The 18,616-nt window shown below is 36.6% G+C and overlaps 1 protein-coding gene across 1 annotated transcript in view; it reads right to left on the bottom strand.

The window, feature by feature from the left end:
- Positions 1-18,616, bottom strand: part of LOC107048352 (chaoptin) — a 116,799-nt gene that overhangs the window by 7,743 nt on the left and 90,440 nt on the right. The window lies entirely within an intron of this gene.

The raw sequence follows: 18,616 nt of genomic DNA on the forward strand, positions 1-18,616 counted from the left end.
TCAATACAGCGTTTTATAAAAAAATTGATAACTTGGGAAGTCTTAATTGTAAAAAAGATAAAATTTCATATTTTCATTATTGAACAAAGAAAATGATTGACTACTGTTAAAGCAAGTTCCATTATTTGTTCAGGAGGAGAAACTGTTGAAGAAATACTAATGCTTCACAATACTGAATAGTGAATGAAAATGAATTTTCCAGATTTTTCTATCCCAATTTAGCTAGAAAATATTAGAATTACGAAAACCCATAACTATGATGTACTCTTTACTAAATTAGTTGAAGACATTCTCAATGCTCCCAAAGATCAACTTCATCGCTGAAGAAATTTAATTATAAGGAGGAAATTAAACAAAAATATATGTTGTTTAATGTAACTTGAAGATAATTATACATCCGTTTTTGCCATGCGATTTAATACTTTCACGGACAAAAAAATTTAATAGAAAAACCTACCGAATTCGTTAGAAAATTTTATTGAATTTCCATTGAACTTTTCTATTAGTTTTTGGCCGATTCTATTGAAATGTTCCATAGAAAATATTCAGTAGAAAAAGTCAATAGAATTCAATTTTTCTATATAACTTATTCTATTGAGATATTTTCTATAGAAATTCCTCGGCTCAAATTTTCCAAGTTTTTTCATTTGATTTTCTTGATGAGAAGAAAAGAAAAATAGAATGAAAAAAACTTAGAAAATTTGAGTCGAGCAAATTCTATAGAAAATATATGAAAAGAATAAGTTATATAGAAAAATCGAATTCTGTTGACTTTTTCTATTGAATGTTTTCTATTGAACATGTCAATAGAATCAGTCAAAAACTAATAGAAAGTTTAATGGAAATTCAATAGAATTTTCTAACGAATTCGATAGGTTCTTCTATAAATTTTTTTTGTCATTTCGGCCGTAAGGCAGCGTTTCACGGCGTTTCGCGGCGAAATATACTAAAATTGGGTGGTGCCAGATGGTATGACCGTTGTGGTCCTTTACCTACCCGTCCCAGTACCTACGCGGTATCCCAGCCTAACCCGGTATCCCAGACTACCCGCACTTGCCTCTAAGCTAACTTATATCTAACTCCACATAACTAACTCCACATGCACTGGGTTCGTTTTCCGGCGATGAAAAAATCTTTCATCACCGGGACTCGAACCTGCGCTACTGGGACGCTTTGGTTTATAGGGCCAGCACGCTGACGACGAGCCCAAAGACGTCCTCGGCGAAATATACTATTTCGTGCATGTTCTGTTGGAGAATTATTGTTAAAATGTCAAATAAATAATTTTGAAATTAGCGATGGTGGAAGTCATACGGATAGTTTGCGTCTCCAGCGGTCGTCCAAACTAAGCAGCGTTTAGTCTGATCAGTACTTGGATGGGTGTCCGCTTAGCTCTACTTCTCCGCATGGAACTGTTGGCGCTAGGCACCAATGTGGAGACCTACTATGCCCATTTGTCACAACAGGACTCTCATGCAATATCGGTCGATTGTACGACTGAGATCTTCCATGGCAGGGATCGGCATCAATAATTATTAAGATTAGTTATTGTTAACAATGGATCTGGTTGGTATTCTTTAAGAGTTAACTAATGCATGTTTGAGGAGCCTTGTTTGACTCAACTTTGACCTTTCAAGTGAATCATTCGTAAACTATTAATAAATATTGATTTGGTCCTATTCAACTCTACCATTTGTTAACAGTTAACGAATTTCGTGTGGAATAAATGAATCATTCTATAAGAGAAGTTGCACCTTAAAATAATTTAGGTTTATTTTTCTTTTCATTGAAATTTGAAAAATAAAAAAATAAATGATAATCTTAATTTTCAATAGACTACTGACTAAATAATTCGGAATTTGAATATTTAATTGATGATTAATTTAGCAATTTAAAAATTGTTGGGTAATATTAACCAATTGACTAATTAAAAATTTAACTTCATTTAAAATTTATGATTATGCCGATGTCTGCTCCATGGTGTCCCTGATGGCAGTCTTCGTCCGAATGGGGTGCATTCGGGTAAACGCTAATAAAGAAGTAAATGGGGAAAATGAGAACAGAAGAATAAAAAAGGCATATCAAGGCCGACGAAGTGAAGGGCCTATAAAACTGAAACCGTCGTAGGAATGAAATGTGAATAAAAAATGATTACAATATTGAAATTTTAGATCCATTCAACAATGAAAATTATTAGGAAATGTAAAACTTTCGACAACTTTTGTTCTACATTTCAATATATTGAAAAGGGCAAAACTTGCAAAACTTCAGACAACTACTGTTCTAGATTTCAATGTATTGAAAATTGAATTGAATGTGATTTTAAATTTTGACGATGAGTTTGAAAATTTAAGCTGTTATTGAAGTGTCAATGATTGCTCAGTTCTACCAAATTCCGGCTGTTTCGACGCCGGGATGAGACTGACATCACTTGAAAGATTTCTGCATGCTGACGATTTGAAATCCGCAGGCCAAATTTCATAATATTACCTAGTTTCTGAGAACAAAAATGTTAAAGTCCTCAAAATGGCACAAAATCGCCTTTTTTAACATTTAATTAAAAAATAACGCCTGTGTTGATTCTATTAGTTCTAGATAGTTAGTTATAGATGGGATAGAGTAGTTTTAATCAAAAGCATGAAATCATTCATAATAAATTGCGCTTTTTTTCAGTAAAATTGTATTTATTTTTCGAGAATGAGTCAAATCTTTGGCCGAAAGAATTATGGAGGTACTGTAACAAGAATAAATCGATCGGGCGTGCGTTGATTGGAGAGCAGCTAAACTCTCCATTCCGAGATACATATTTACTGATTTATTATATTTTGAGATACTAAAGAATTGATAAAAATGGGCGTTTTATTCATAAAGACACTCTACCAAATTCGGCAATTTATACTCGATACTATGTTTCCGAAAACTTGGTGAATAGAAATATTTCATGCATTTCTTATATATCTCATGCAAAACATGTAATTAATTTCGAAACATATTCTCTCTCAGTATGCAAAGTCGCCTGAAACATTTTAACCCTTAAATCCCGTGGTGGAAATTCCACGTGGCAATGCAACTTCCGACCGTTGCCGCCATGATATTCTTTCTAAAAATAATGCAATTTTACTGAAAAAACAAGTGGGAAATTGCCGATGTATAGCATATAGTATACCTTTTTTTGCTAATAAATTAGCAATATGCTTCCGAATGTTCATGTTGTATTTTTTTTTCTTCCGTATATGATTTATATTTTACTTTATTTAATTAAATTGAATAATTTTTTTTTCAATTAATTGTGTCAAATTTTCTCTTCAGTTGAATTTTATAATTATTATAATTCTTATTTTTCTTATAGAACTTTTTATTTATTCATTTATTTTTTTCATTATTCTTTCATAAATCCAACACATTACAGAACTTGGCTGTTTAGCTATATATACAAAACTGCGTGCGCCGTGGTGCTTTTTACATGGCCCAATAACCTTCCTGGATGAATTTGATCCAACAATTACTTCAAAATTACTGACGACAATGATTACGAAGAAGATGAGAATGGAATATTAATACTAGCAACGTCATTATTTAAAGTCTACACCTGTTCTCTTTTGTAATTTCTGTCTGGGTTTTCTGGAGAGGACATGAGTTATGGGCCCCAGATAACTAAAATATCAGTTTTTTCAAAAAAGATATTTTAGTTGCTCATAATAGGTTTGCATGAATCCTTAAAATTATTAAATAAATAGATTAACCTTAAATGAATTTGAACGTTTTTCTTTCATTCAAATAATCAACGAAAGTGTATTTTCCACAATCATGGAAAGGCAACAAACTTTTGAATACCATAAGCGATTCCTGAAATTCTTGTATAAATCAAATGAAAGAATGATACTATTTATATCATAACAAAATTTCAACAGAATATCATTGAAAAAAATGTATTTATTCATAATTGATTGAGTTTGAAACATCACATTTGAAGAAACCATGAAGAAGCTAATTTTCGGGGAAACTTAGTTTTGAGGCTTTCGCGGGCATTATTAATGACTTGGTTGGCTTCCGGATGGATGCCGCGTTGAGTTTCAGCATTGCGCCGACGTTTCGCAAACATTGCAGTCTGCATCTTCAGGGCTATGAGCTCCGATTCTGAGCTCCGATGTGTGGGGGCAGTCCTTATATACCTTCCCTTGTGGTGGTGGGGGAAGGGGAAGGGGGGGGGGTCAGCCAATCATATGTTTTTAATTGATCAGCTGGTCAGAGAGCTAAACTCTCTTGTCTGAGCCTCAGTCTCGAACCTTGAACCTCTACCATAAAATAAAAATAAATTTGAATTTTTTTAAAAATGAAATTCAAATATATATATATATATATATATATATATATATATNTATATATATATATATATATATATATATATATATTAAGTTCAAAATTAAAAAATTCGAATCTTAATCGATAAGGGTCAAAATTCAGGCGACGGGATATAGAGAGGGGTCGCAGCGACGGAGGAGGGGCTAGTGGGGCTAGAAGGGAGAGGGGCGATTGAAATTTTTCTTTGGAAAGAGGGGGGGGGGGTCATAGGGGGGTTATTTTGGTTTCATAGAGAATCCGATGGTTATAACAATTTGAAGTTCTATAGGTTTATAGGAATTACTCTTATTGGTGTCATGTGGAGGTTGTCATAACGGCGTCATATGGAGGTCATATGACGGTCATGTGAAACCGTTTCCAATTTTGAAGAAAATTGTCACCCGAGGGTAGTCATATGGAGGTCATGTGAAGGTCATGTGGAAGTCATATGAAAGTTATGTGGAGGTCATATGAAGGTCATATAAAGGTCATATGGAAGTCGTATACAGGTCATAGAGAGGTCATGTGGGATTCATATAGCGGTCATACAGAAATGATCTGAAGGTTATATGGGGATACCGGGGGCGGGGGGGTCATTTATAAATCATGTGGGGATCATATTGAAGTCATATGAGGGTTATATGAAAGTGTTTCAAGTCATTTTTGAAGAAAATTGTCACTTGAGGGGAGATGGAGGTGTTTGGATCAAATTTGGGGCTTATATGAAGTCACATGGGGGTCATACGATAAAATAACCGGCCCTCGAATAAATTAACCGGAGAAAAAATTACCCTGGAAAAAATAGCCCTCGGAAAAAATAACCAGAGAAAAAATAACCCTGGAAAAAATAGCTTTAAGAAAAAATGACCCCGGAAAAAATAGCTTTATGAAAAAATGACCCCGGAAAAAAGATTAAAAAACAGAAAGGGGGACCCATCTTTTTCAACTGAAAGGGATCGACCATCTTATTGACCCATCTTGACCCACTTGTCCACTCTCCTTTTCCTTTATTCCCCTTCCTCATCAATTTTTTTCCCTTATTTTGACCCATCTTTTGACCCATTTTTTTTAACAGAAGGGGGACCATCTTGTTGACCCATCTTGCGTATGACTTCCATATGACCTTCATATGACCTCCACATAACCTTCATATGACTTCCATATGATCCCCACATGATTTATAAATAACCCCCCCCCCATTATCCCCATATGACCTTCAGACGATTTCTGTATGATGACCGCTATATGAACCCCACATGACCCCTCTATGACCTGTACATGACTTCCATATGACCTTTATACCACCTTCGTATGACCTCCACATAACCTCCATATGACTTCCATATGACCCCCACATGACCTTCATATGACCCCCATGTGACCTCATATAAGCCCCAAATTTGATCCAAACACCTCCATCTCCCCTCAAGTAACAATTTTCTTCAAAAATGACTTGAAACACTTTCATATGATCCCCATGACCTCCATATAACCCTCATATGACTTCAATATGATCTCCACATGATTTATAAATTACCCCCCCACCCCCCGTTATCCTCATATAACCTTCAGATGATTTCTGTATGACCGCTATATGAATCCCACATGACCTCTCTATGACCTGTATGACTTCCATATGACCTTCATATGACCTCCACATAACCTTCATATAACTTCCACATGACCTTCATGACCTCCATATGACTACTCTCGTGTGACAATTTTCTTCAAAAATGGAAACGGTCTCATATGACCGTCATATGACCTCCATATGACACCAATAAGAGTCATTCCTATAAACTTATAGAACTTCAAATTCTTATAAACATCGGATTCTCTATGAAACCAAAATAACCCCCCTATGACCCCCCCTCTTTCCAAAGGAAAATTTTAATCGCCCCTCTCCCTTCTAGCCCCCCTAACCACTCCTCCGTCCCTGCGACCCCTCTCTGTATCCCGTCGCCTGAATTGTGACCCTTATCGATTGATTAAAATTCGAATTTTTTAATTTTGAACTTAATATATATATATATTTACCGAGGTTAAGGGTCCCCCCCAATCGGGATCCGAAGCCCAGCCACCCTTTCGAGCCCCAACCCCTGTTCCCAGAAGTTAAAAAACCCGACCGGATTGGGATCCGAACCCACGACCTCCTAGTGGCCAAGCCGAACTAACGATTTAGCCACCGCGACCATTGGACGTCGGTAGGACTGTGGTATATCACATGATAAACTCAACTTCGTTGAATATTTCAAGATGAATGAGAAATTTCATGAACAATTTGATTTTCAATTGAATTTCCATTCGCAAAATCAAGAATTCAAATGCAACTATTATTGAAATTTGAAAAAAAAATGTTAACAACATTGTTCAGTATACACTACTGTATACAGTGAACAACTTTTGAATGAAATTTCCGATAAGATTCGTAGAAGTTTTTAACAAGTAATATTTTCACTAAAATTTCAAGGAATTTTGTAATTGAAAACTCATAATTTCGTGGAAAAATCGAAGATAACTGTAAATTTTAGTTTAATTATTTTGAGAAAGTTGATGAAAAATCAAGAAAATTCAGAGAAATCTCCCCTTGAATTCTAGATTCCTCTGAATTTTCAAGGAATTCCTTCAAAACTCCAGGACTTCCCAGAATGATGAAGGAATTCCTTGAAAATTTCAGGGAATTTTCCTTTAAAAAATGATTTTCACTTGAAAATTCCTATAAATTGTAGAATTTCCGACTTCCTGCCGCTAAAAAATTGGGTCGTTACTTGAATTGTTAGAATAACTAGAAATTCCATTGACTTTTTTCCCTTAAATCGAATTCAAGGTCTTTTTTCCAACAATTGAGCCAAATTTTTTCAGCAGTGTAGATGATACTTGTATTGTCTTCAGGACATGATTTAATGTTTGTATCTCACTTTAGAAAAAGGCAACCTGTGCTCACCCAATAGTTCCCAACATATTAGACAAATTAATTACATAAAAGGGGAAACTTTTCGTTCGTAACTTGAAAGCTACTGGGAGACAATGTTATTTCTCCAAGTTAGAATGAAATTTCCTTGTTTCCTCAGTGACCCCTCTTGCAACCGCCCATGTATTCATGCCCTCAAACAGAACAATGTTCTCAATTCAAGGAAAAGTATTCTTAATTTAGAGAACGTTGTTCTTAATTTGCAGAGAAAAAAAAGTTTCTAATTCCCAGGATGTACCTGAATCGCAAGGTGTTAAATGTAAGAAACTCGTATTTTCAGGAGGCATTATACTGGAAATAAAGAACTAGTTACCAAATGTTAATAGAAGTGTTTCGTTTCCAAATAAAATATTCATTAGTTTTATCAAAAATTTATTAATTATTCAAAAAAAACTATTCAAATTATTCAATTTATAACGATTCGATAAGTCGGTCAACTTGAATTGTGGATTACTTACCAAATTGTGACATTTGAATATTTCTGGAGGTTTTACATCCCTCATTACATTGAATGTAGATTCCTTCAGTTTCTCGCTCCGAAACTGTGTTCAAATACCCGAAATGTGGTAACAAAGAGGTCTTAGTCGATACGCTGGGAGCAAAAGGTATGAAATCTATGTGAAAAGTTGAAATTTAAATATTTTATGTTTTTTGATGTGCTGAAACCGAATTGGTAATTTGGCCCGCAATACAGTTGTGATGAAGGTCACTTAAAAAACCCGGATAACTCAAGTGTAGTAATGATTAAAATGAAATAATTATTAAATGAAATAGGAGAGCATACTCTCTCTCGCTCTTTTACCCGTAATTCCCGTAAATGTGTAAATAATAGTGGATAAGTCATCCCGGATCCAGTGGTGAGGATCAGTACAAGGAAATGGTAGTACCACTCCGTGTCTTTTTCCACCCTCTGAGGGTCCAGTGTTGACTGGAGAAGCAGAATAGAGCACCAGCAGAGGCAATTCAGTGGAAGGTAAGCCAGAGTCCCATGGAGTTGACTGAGACGAGGTGAAATCGCCTGGAGAGCATCCCGAAGGGTTATCCGGGGTCTGAGTGCTAAAATTGAAGCCTTAGATCCTAGAAGAGACTCAAGATTATTTCTTTAATCCTGAGGAAGAATGGAAGTTAGAGGAAAAAGCTCCCAAAAATGAAAAATAGTAGGTGAGAGGAAAATATGAAACTCACATGGCCCACTGTTGTGATAGGTGGGGTTATGTACAACAGGACTGGTCGAGGACTCTCCAAGTATTCCGAGGGCCCAGAGTATGACTAGAGGATTGTGTCAGAGTACTGGAATGGACCTTGAAGGCTCTAGAATGGCTTAAGCAGTGGGAATTGCTTAAATAAATGGAACCATGCTCCTGTCAGGAACACTGGACTTCGAGCACCAGTTGTCGATGGTGGGTCGATAAAAAGGATATCGACCCCATTATCAGAGTTCATCAAACTTTCACCTTGACTGTTGAGGCATGCCAATCGACCCTGATCGGGGGTGAATCGGGGAGAAATAAAGAGAGAAATAAAAGGATGCTCTCCATTGGCGCAAATGATAGAATGATGGCCCGGGTTGGTGGAAATTGACGTAGGAGGAGAAAAACTGACCTGCAACAGGGGAGAAGCCCGGAAACTGTTCGCTCTGCGTGACCACATCAAAGACTGACAAACCCCTCGTAAATAGTAATTAGTAAATAGTTATTTAGTAAGACATTAGTTAGTAATTAAGTCTATCTCAGGCCTCAGGAACATCTTGAGGAGTGAGGGAAACGAGGGAAAGTCAAGAAACGTCGAGGAAACGCCGAAAAAACATGTAATCGAGAGAAATAAATCTCTTCCACTCACGTGAGTAAAAATAACAAAAATTACGTGTGTGGCAGAGGGCAAATACTAACCGCGAAGATCGTGTCAAAATTAAACGGTCCTCGCGGAATAATTAGTGGGCAAAAGTAGAGTAGAGCCGAATATCATTTTTACTGCATAAAAGATGGTATTTATATGACCGAGTTAGTAGGAAAATCACAGGAAGGCCCGGAGCCTCACTGGCTTCTCTAGTGTCGCCATTTTGGCCATTTGGGAAAATTGGAGAAAATCGAAATTAATTAAATTTCATCTTTGAATATCAGAGCAATTGTCGACGAATCGACTCTGAGAATTATCCCGGAAATTAAGCAAAGTCATATAGAATAGTATAACAAGAATATTTTTAGAATTTAAAGTTATTTTGAATTATATTTTTGCTAATTAGAAAACCGGGAAAATCGGTGTTGTAATTTGGAGTGGAAGCGTGGTGATTTGAGGGACGCCTCAAATACACAANGCGAATCGACTCTGAGAATTATCCCGGAAATTAAGTAAAGTCATATAGAATATTATAATAAGAATATTTTTGGAATTTAAAGTTATTTTGAATTATATTTTTGCTAATTAGAAAACCGGGAAAATCGGTGTTGTAATTTGGAGTGGAAGCGTGGTGATTTGAGGGACGCCTCAAATACACAACCAGTTGTACTTTCTTTTATTGAAGATTTTTCATTAATATTTCTTTTTTAATTAGTTTTGGATTTAATTTCACACTGACGATATTGTGTTAAAAGACCCGAACAACAATTTAATGCATTGAATAAATAGTATTTTCTTTTGATAATTAGAAAACATCTCTTTTGATTTATCTGGCCCCAAATAATAGAAAATAGCCTGAATAAAAATAATTTAGCCCGAACAGATTTAATTATCGAATATTAATTGATAAAATAATAATTATGGTAGAATTTAATAATACTTTGGTCCGAACAAAAATAAAAGTAAGTATAAATAATAATATTTCATGCCAAAAAGGCATCTATTGTGGAAAATCCACCTTGTACGTGATTTAAGTCTACAAGACCGTTGAAACTGGATTATTTTGGGAAAATGATTTGAAAGTTTAGTGAAATAATTAGTTAATCTGGTTTCAACGTCACACGGTCATGCAGTTAATAGTTATTAATAATTTAATTATGCAAACTCGTTTTACGCCGCCATTTTGATAGATATAAAAAAATACTTCTAGTAAGCAATATTCAGTAGTAATGCCACGAGACGTGCAAAATTATCGGATATTTCCCGATTGTTTTGTTGCGTAGAAACCAGAGGGAGAAGTTTTGCAGATTAAAATCCCGAGCGCGCAACGCGAGGGATTTTTGTGCAAAACTTATCCCGATCGTTGATACGCAGGAAAACATGAGGGAAATGTCCGATTAATTTTGAAGGTCGAGTGGTATTCGACGGATTATTTTTTGTAATCGGATCCTTCCCAAACCGACTCATTTTGACTTTCTTCATGACTTTCTTTCAATCCACAGGATAATATTTGACAGTTATTTGGTTAGAAAGACAATTGCAGAGCTAGAGGAAAATTATCAAAAGCTACAGGGAAATTATCAAAAGCTAGGGGGAAATAACCACTGTAATTTTAATTGGGAAGTACTTCATGTTATTGAATACTGAACTCTGATTAGCTCAGGGAAGACTAGATCCGATTACCAAAAATAATCTTGGAAACTTAATGAACAAAATGAATTTTGTAAGTGAAATTATTTCCAACTTGAGAGTATCGTTAACCCTAGTCTAGTCACTAAACGCGACCCTGTGACTTTGGTCACGTCCGCGGGGATTCCCCGGAGTGTTATTTAGGCTTTAGCGTTGCCGAGTTCACTGTACAATGCCCGGGCACGTTTAGCGAGTTTTCGGCAACGTCGCGTCATGGGCTGTTATTTAAGAGGGCACGAGGGTAAAAAAAAACTATCGAAATGTGGGCAAATCTGAGCTCCATAAATTCTCATCGTTTGGTGAATTCTGAGGCTCAAAAGTGGTCACCACCAAATCTTTAGCACCACGAAAGTGTTACGGAACAGGTTGAGGGTGGTGTGAGAAGGATAAATATTTTTAATAAATGATTAAAAATACGAGGTGGTTGACAGGTCTGGTCGTCGCCATGATGCTTGGATCCCCCTCCCTGGACCGCAAGGTACTTCCAAGATGGGGGCGCTCACAGCTGTCAGTGACCTCGTACTTTTAAACATTAAAAAAAAATATTTATCCTTCTCAGACCACCCTCAACTTGTTCCATAACATTTTCGAAGTACTAAGGATTTGGTGCTAATTTTTGAGCCTCGGAATTCACCAAATGAAGAGAATTTGTGGAGCTCAGATTTGCCCGCATTTCGGTAGTTTTTTTTTCTCTCGTGCCCTCTCAACATGGGCAAAAATAATTCACCTGTCCGAAATAATTTTATTTCTTCAGGAATTTTGGAAAATATGTTGTTTTAAAAATTACTACAATTTTTTAGACACTTTAATTGACAAAGTCATCTTTTTTAACATTTTTCCGGTTAGCCAGTTAATTGTAATTAAAGAAAAATGATGCACGGCGGGGTTTCCCTCATAGGGAGACCAATCTAGGATTATTCGTGTCAAAGAATGGTAAAGCTGCAAACAGCCCCCGAAAAAGATTTTAGAAAAGGAGAAACCCGTTGTTAACGTACTATAGTGACTAATTTTTGTATTAATCGATAGATATTGACACGTAGATCAAATGTTCTTTATGGTTTGTTGCATTTTGAGCAGTTTACATATAAGAAAAACACTAAAAAAGCTACATTAATTGAAATTACTTGCTCAGAATCTGATTAGTCGAAAAAAGACAAAATACAAGAAAATGTAGATCTCATTGAGAGCTTTAAAAAAGCATCTCATAAAAATCGAAAAAAGTTAACCATTTTCTCACAATTTATGAAAAAGGTCTTTTGAAAGGCTTTTTTATTGTTTTTCTTAGATGTGCCCCATTTGAAAAGCAAAAAAAACATGAGGAAAGTTTGATCTATGTATGAATATCTGGATCATCGGCTGACGCTTGGCAACCAATATCGGCCAATCGCTATCAAACCAATAGCTAGTCGACTCTGGGCCAAGGCCGATTGATGATCGGCACCCAAGACTGGGCAGCTCGGTTCCCAGTACTCGCCCAATCTTGGCCCGTTTGACTTTTCGTCCTCGGGTAGGTCAACAATTACTTCACGAACGCAAATCGAAGCTCTTTGCAGCTCTATGGCGTAATTTGCCTCAATCTTTAGAGCAAGGTTTGTGATAAGAATTGTTTCTGTCAGTGTCGATTCTAGTATCACTGAGTTTTTAAATCCAGTGATTTTCACTGACAACTAGAACCTTTTTTTTTGCCTGTGAGAAGGGAAAAAATCCTTTCTGCAAGCGGGATTACGTTTTCTTTTGTTGAGTTTTCATGATTCTGCGCCTGTGGTGGATATCCTTGAGCTGTTTATATGATAATTTTCGGGAGGGGGGGGGGGGTCTAGTCTTAATAGGTATTTCAGCTCATCGATAAAGTGGGTTTAAGTTCATCCTAAGTGCATTGGGGCATTAACCGAGTTATGGCAAGGTGATACCCGGGTAGAAATCACGCCGCTCGAGCTCGGCTCGGAACCCGTATCCCAGATAGAAATACGCCACTCCGCCCCAGCTTGGGGTAAACTCCACGCGCGTCACATGTACCCGAGGTTGAGCCGCGTCTCGCGCTCACAGCCCAGCGTTAGACTATTACCCGAAACGCTTCGCCGGGCTTTAGTTCAATGGCTCAACCTCAGGTTCATCTCCAATTACTCAATCCCAGTATACTTAACCTCAATAATGATTTGACAGGTCCGATGGCATCGTGATTTGAGCGAAAAAACAATCGAATAAATCTGAAGATGGCATGCTTTTTCAGATGAACAATCACAAGCTCATCAGAAATAACGTGATATTAACTAATCGAATGGGATTAATCTGAAAATACAAGGTAGAACAATTCACTGAAACGTAGTCAAAACTTTCTTTTTTCTCGCGAATACAACAAACAAAATCAAGAAAAATAATCACTTGAAAAACGTTAACGAACCTTTATTATTAATTATCAACGCTACAGGAGAGGATATTCTTCATTTTTCGATAGGCCTACGAGTTCTAAGAATATTCTACGATTTATTAGGGAAATGTTGAATACAGGTATGCCAAAATAACACGCATGAAAAAATTCAACAGAAAAACCTAGCGCTTTCTATTAAATTTCTATTGGAATTCTATGAGAATTCTCTGGAAGTTCTATTAGAATTCTATTCGTTTCTTGCGCCGATTCTATAGGAGATTATGCAACTTCATAGAGTCTTTTTGTTAAGGTAAAATTTGGTGCAAGAAAGTAAATAGGTTTTTATGTTCCTATAGATTTTCTTAGGCGTAAGATTTCTAAGCTTTTTTCGCTCGGTTTTCTTCTTTTTTTTTAATCAAATGCAGGAACAAAACTTGGAAAATTCATGCCCAATAGTTTCTGTGGAAGAAATCCTAACAGAATAAATTATCTAGAAAAATCAATGGATTTTTTTCTACAAACAAATATTTATAAAAAATGCAGGGGAAAGTTGCATAATTTTCAATCGAATTGACGCAAAAAAAAATAGAATTTTTCAATAGAATTGCAACAAAACTTAAATAGAATTCTCATAGAGCTCCAATAGAAATTCAATAGGAATTCTTAGAGAAAGTGCCAGGTTTTATATTCGATGACAGAGGGAAAAATCAGTGAATTTCAAATTTTATAGAAAATTCAGTGGAATTCCATTTTTTTTATAGTAAGAAGACAAGGATTTTCCAAAGTATTCAAATTTTAAATCGATATTCTAAAAATGCATAAATATCATTCTATTCCACCCTCCACTCGAAACGACACGACTCAATCGGAGCTGAGTTCTAAGCGTTGAGCCACAGCTCAAACTCAAGTCCCGGGTTATGCCGTCTGATGAGTGTTCGACTGTGAGCTGGTATGGAGCGGCGTATCGCGGCGTGAACTCGGGTCAAGCGGCAAGCCGAGGCTGAGCTCGCCCTCACCCGAGTTGCAGCTGAATCCCCGGTTGAATTTCTACCCGGGTAGTTTCAAACGATAATTCATGTCGTGAAAATGTCACTGTGGAATCTACGATTCAAAAGATGTAATGTAGTTAATTTTGGTCTTATATCAAAGAGGCTTAAGCGGTGAAGTTAATGACATAATAACTGTCAGAGATGAAAGATGAGTGGTAACCGGAGGAAAGGTTGAAGAAGTATTGAAAGGATTCAATAAATCGCTTTCCCGTTTGGCTTTTCATGACTTCCTTTTCCATCACTCTACTCCCCTTTCGTTACAATTTATGAAAGCCTTATCAAGGACTTTTTTGAGCGTGGAAAAGTTACACTCGAATCTCAGCATCAAGTGGGTCTGAAGCTGGCATAAAAGAGGTTTCAATTTTTTTCTATCTGAAGAATTAAAGGAGGCGCACTTGAGTGGCCTGAGTGCTTCTGAAACTGGCATGGAAGAAGTGAATAGAGTAAACAAAGGATCCATAAGAAAATCGAGGAAAAAACTTGGTGTGAAGAGGTGAACCATAGCACGTCATTTCCGATATTCTTGTTAATCGTTCTGTCATTTCCGGGGAATGTTCGAAGGGAATATCATAGCCTCATTTTAGGAAATCTCCAACCGCTCATATAAATTTTTTGATAAATCTTCTTTTCTAGACCACCGTGCGATTCATATTCTCAAAGCTTGACAATAATTTTTATTACATTTTTGGTTATGATGAGAGGACAGCTTTGCATTTTCACTTCATTTTCCAACAATTATTATCATGATTTTTGTGCTGATAGGTCTGTGTTGTTTTTTAGTTTTGAATATAAAAAATATTTGATAAACTGCTAGATATTATAATATAAATGGATTTTATAAATTTAGTTACACAGATAGAATTAAATCGCCCTGATGAGGAGAGACGTTGGCGTTCAGGTATTTATAGCGGGGTGGGCATGTAGGAGGTGAGACGGACGGGAATCTATTGTTCTCTCGTAGAAAAACAATTGCTGAACAAAAGAAACGATATTTCGCGCAGAAGCGGGGTCCAGGGGCCGCAGACCCCGGTGGGGGGGGCGGTTGGGGGGGGGCAAAGCCCCCCCCACTGAAGAAAAAATAAATGACAAAATAAAAAAATTTAAAAAAAAACAAAAAACAAAAGAAAAAAATCGAATGAAAAATTTGAAAATACCTATCAATGAAACCAAAAAGTAATAATAAATAAACTTCCTAACGGATGCCTAGAAAAACATGGATTTTAAGGAAGAGAGTTGCTTAAAATTACAATAAAAAAGACGAGATTTTGGGGATGAAGAATAATGCTTGAGTTACAGTGAGATGATGCAATAATTTCACAACGGCATAACCTTTACTGTTGTAACCGATTAGTTACTGAGAACGCCGCCAGTGCCGCTGAATCAACTCACTAGGCAAGTTACTAGACGGCTCGCTTACCGCGCATACCCTACCGACGGCCATATTGCCCATAGGCTCACTTCATATTGCATTTGTACATAAGTCATGTGGGTTACTCATCTAGTAACTGTATAACTTTACGGGTCGACCCGAAAAGTCTCATTTATTATAGCTGATCCTCTTCACAGTACTTTTTACGGTCCCGGCCAGCTCAGGCCAGCTAATCGCCGTTTACTTCCTCTGAACACAGCCCCCGTAAGCGCCACTTATCGGGCCTCAGTGACGAAAAGTGTTTTTCGTCACTAGGCCCGAGAAAACCGCGATTCTAACCTCGCTTTGCTCGGTTAGATCGCGTTTGTCGGGCCCAGCGACGAAAAATATTGTACGTCACACAGCGATAAAAGTATTATCTGACGAATGTGACTTTATAATCCGAGCCAAAGGCGATACTTTTATCACCTGATGACATAATGTACTATTTCGGACTAATGACGAACTATACTATTTCGGACGTGTGACGAACAATATTTTTTGTAATAACGGCTGTAAGCATTGATTTACGGACGTGTAGCGTGCGTGTAACGCTGCCTTACAGCCGGAATGACAAAAAATACATTTTTTAGAAAAATTCCAGTGTTTCACCTATGCTCCTAGGCTATCTGGGATTTTGCATAGGGGTTGTGAAAAAATCAAAGAATATATTTTAAAAAATCGTCAATTTCTTGATTTTTTTTCGACCCCTCCTGATCACGCCATAAATATCTTAAATGCAGAGGGGATTTTTATTCATGTCCTCGGCTTAGTAATTATTAGTATTGCTAATGGTGACTGCATTATGTCCTAATGAAGGAGATTTTCAAAGAAATATCATAGAATTTTCCAAGGGAAATAGCTCACGACGTGCTCCTCAGATTCACCCATCATCAACCCAAAAATTATTCAATACAAAGGGATTGAAAATGTCTTCAATCAGAAATAATTTTCTCGTTTAAAAAAAAATTCGGTTTGGAAACTTGACAAAATTGCAGATTATAAGTGAAGAGGCTAGACCTTTCACACGAAATGGAAGAGAAAAATTAATTCCCTTGATCGACCATAAAGTAGTTTTTCAATTCATATCAAATGAATATTTTGTTCGTTTCTTGCTATTAAATGGAGATTGGATAAATTCTTGAGTTGTCTGATGCATTACACAAACAGGTCAGATCGCCTTTTTTAAACCTAGAGTGAAATTTCAGGATCTTCTCGAAGGTATTACTGATGAATATTAAAGTAGTTTGATTATTTATTTTAATTAAAATCCTCCTCAACGTCATCACTTTTGCCCTGAATCGAATTAAATATCGCTGTTCTAAAAATTACTAATAAACTGATGATGGAATTTCAAGTTTTCTCTACCAGTACAAGATTCTTCAATATAAAAAGAAGAGAAATTTCTTTAATCAAGAATATTACCCTAATTTAAGGATATTCAGGTACGTTCGGGCAATTTTTTCAGGGGAAAATCCTCTGCGGGGTTTACAGAATAGACGAAGAGTATTTTTTAGGCGCAATGTCAATCTTATTTTCTGAACATTTTTGCGAGAAAATGATTTTCGAAAAAATGAAATTTTGAAAAAATTTCACGGATGTTACGCGTCCTCCATTTTTTTTTATTTAAGTACTTCAAAAAGTTATTTAAGTACTTTAATGTTCTTCAGTAATACCATCGAGAAGATCGTAAAATTTCATCCCAGATTTAAAAAAGGCGACCTGACCTGTTCGTATAATCAGACGACTAAAGGATCCAATTTCCATTTATGGTAAAAAATGAAATAGTATGTTTCGTGATTATGCCGAAAAAAGCTTTTCTGGCGAATATGAATTTGCATCATACGGGCTAGAAAATTTTTTTTAGGCCGTATGTTGAATATTTTTTGTCATAATGGCTGTAAGCTACGCGTTCGTAAAGCGCTGCCTTACGGCCGGAATGACGAAATAGTATATTATATCTTCAGGCGATATAGTATATTTCGTCATACGGCCAAAAAAAAATTTTCTAGCTCATATGATTGCAGCCCTCGCCTTCGGCTCGGGCTGCAAACTCATATTCGCCAAAAAAGTTTTTTTTGGCCGTATGACGAACAGTATTTTTCATCACGCTGTGACGAAAAGTGAACTTTTCTGCACGCTCCGCGTGCCTAAAAGTCCAATTTTCGCCACATTGTGATGAAAAATATTGTTCGTAACTCGTGAAAAAATGTTTTCTAGCTCGTGGGATTATATTACTCGCCTTCGGCTCGTGATATAAACCTCCCACTCGCCAAAAAACACTTTTTTGCACTCGTTACGAAATATACTATTTTGTTATGACGGCCGTAGGCAGAGATACGGACGCGGAGCGGAGCGTCTGTGAAGCGCTGCCTCACGGCCGGAATGACAAAAAAAGTATTTATAGTCCAGTCAAACTAGCTCTGAAAATGTCGTTTACATCGAAATTAACCAAAGGGCACCAAATTACACCAATCGATAGCTAAAAGTGTAATTATTAATGTTTTAAAAAGTATATGCTCAAATTTGCCGGAGTGATTCACAATTTGTTATAAACAATTGGGAATTGCCGACAGGCCGTCTTCAATCCTAGATATCTTTAGTTAACCTCATCAGATGGGAAAAATAAAAATATTTCTTTGTAGCTGAGAAAATGTCCTATCGGGGGGAGTTAGGAACCTATAGCCCAAAATGTACCGTTAATTTATTATAAATTATAATAGCAATTTCGGAGCAGTCGGCGCAACGCGTCAGCTGTTACCCTCCCTGCGACAGTGCCATGTGACGTGATTGGCGCCATGCGCAACTTATTCAAACCTCCTGCGCTCAACGCAATAGCCCTCAGCTGGATTTTTGATGAATATCTCGGAATCTGTGGCTAGTAGTCAAATTTTCATTATAATTTTTTTTGTAGATCTTTATTTGCTCTATAAAAATGGTTTTGACAAAAATTT

This window comes from Diachasma alloeum, unplaced genomic scaffold, assembly GCF_001412515.2.
Source record: "Diachasma alloeum isolate Michigan unplaced genomic scaffold, Dall2.0 Dall_scaffold_00187, whole genome shotgun sequence".
NCBI lineage: Eukaryota > Metazoa > Arthropoda > Insecta > Hymenoptera > Braconidae > Diachasma > Diachasma alloeum.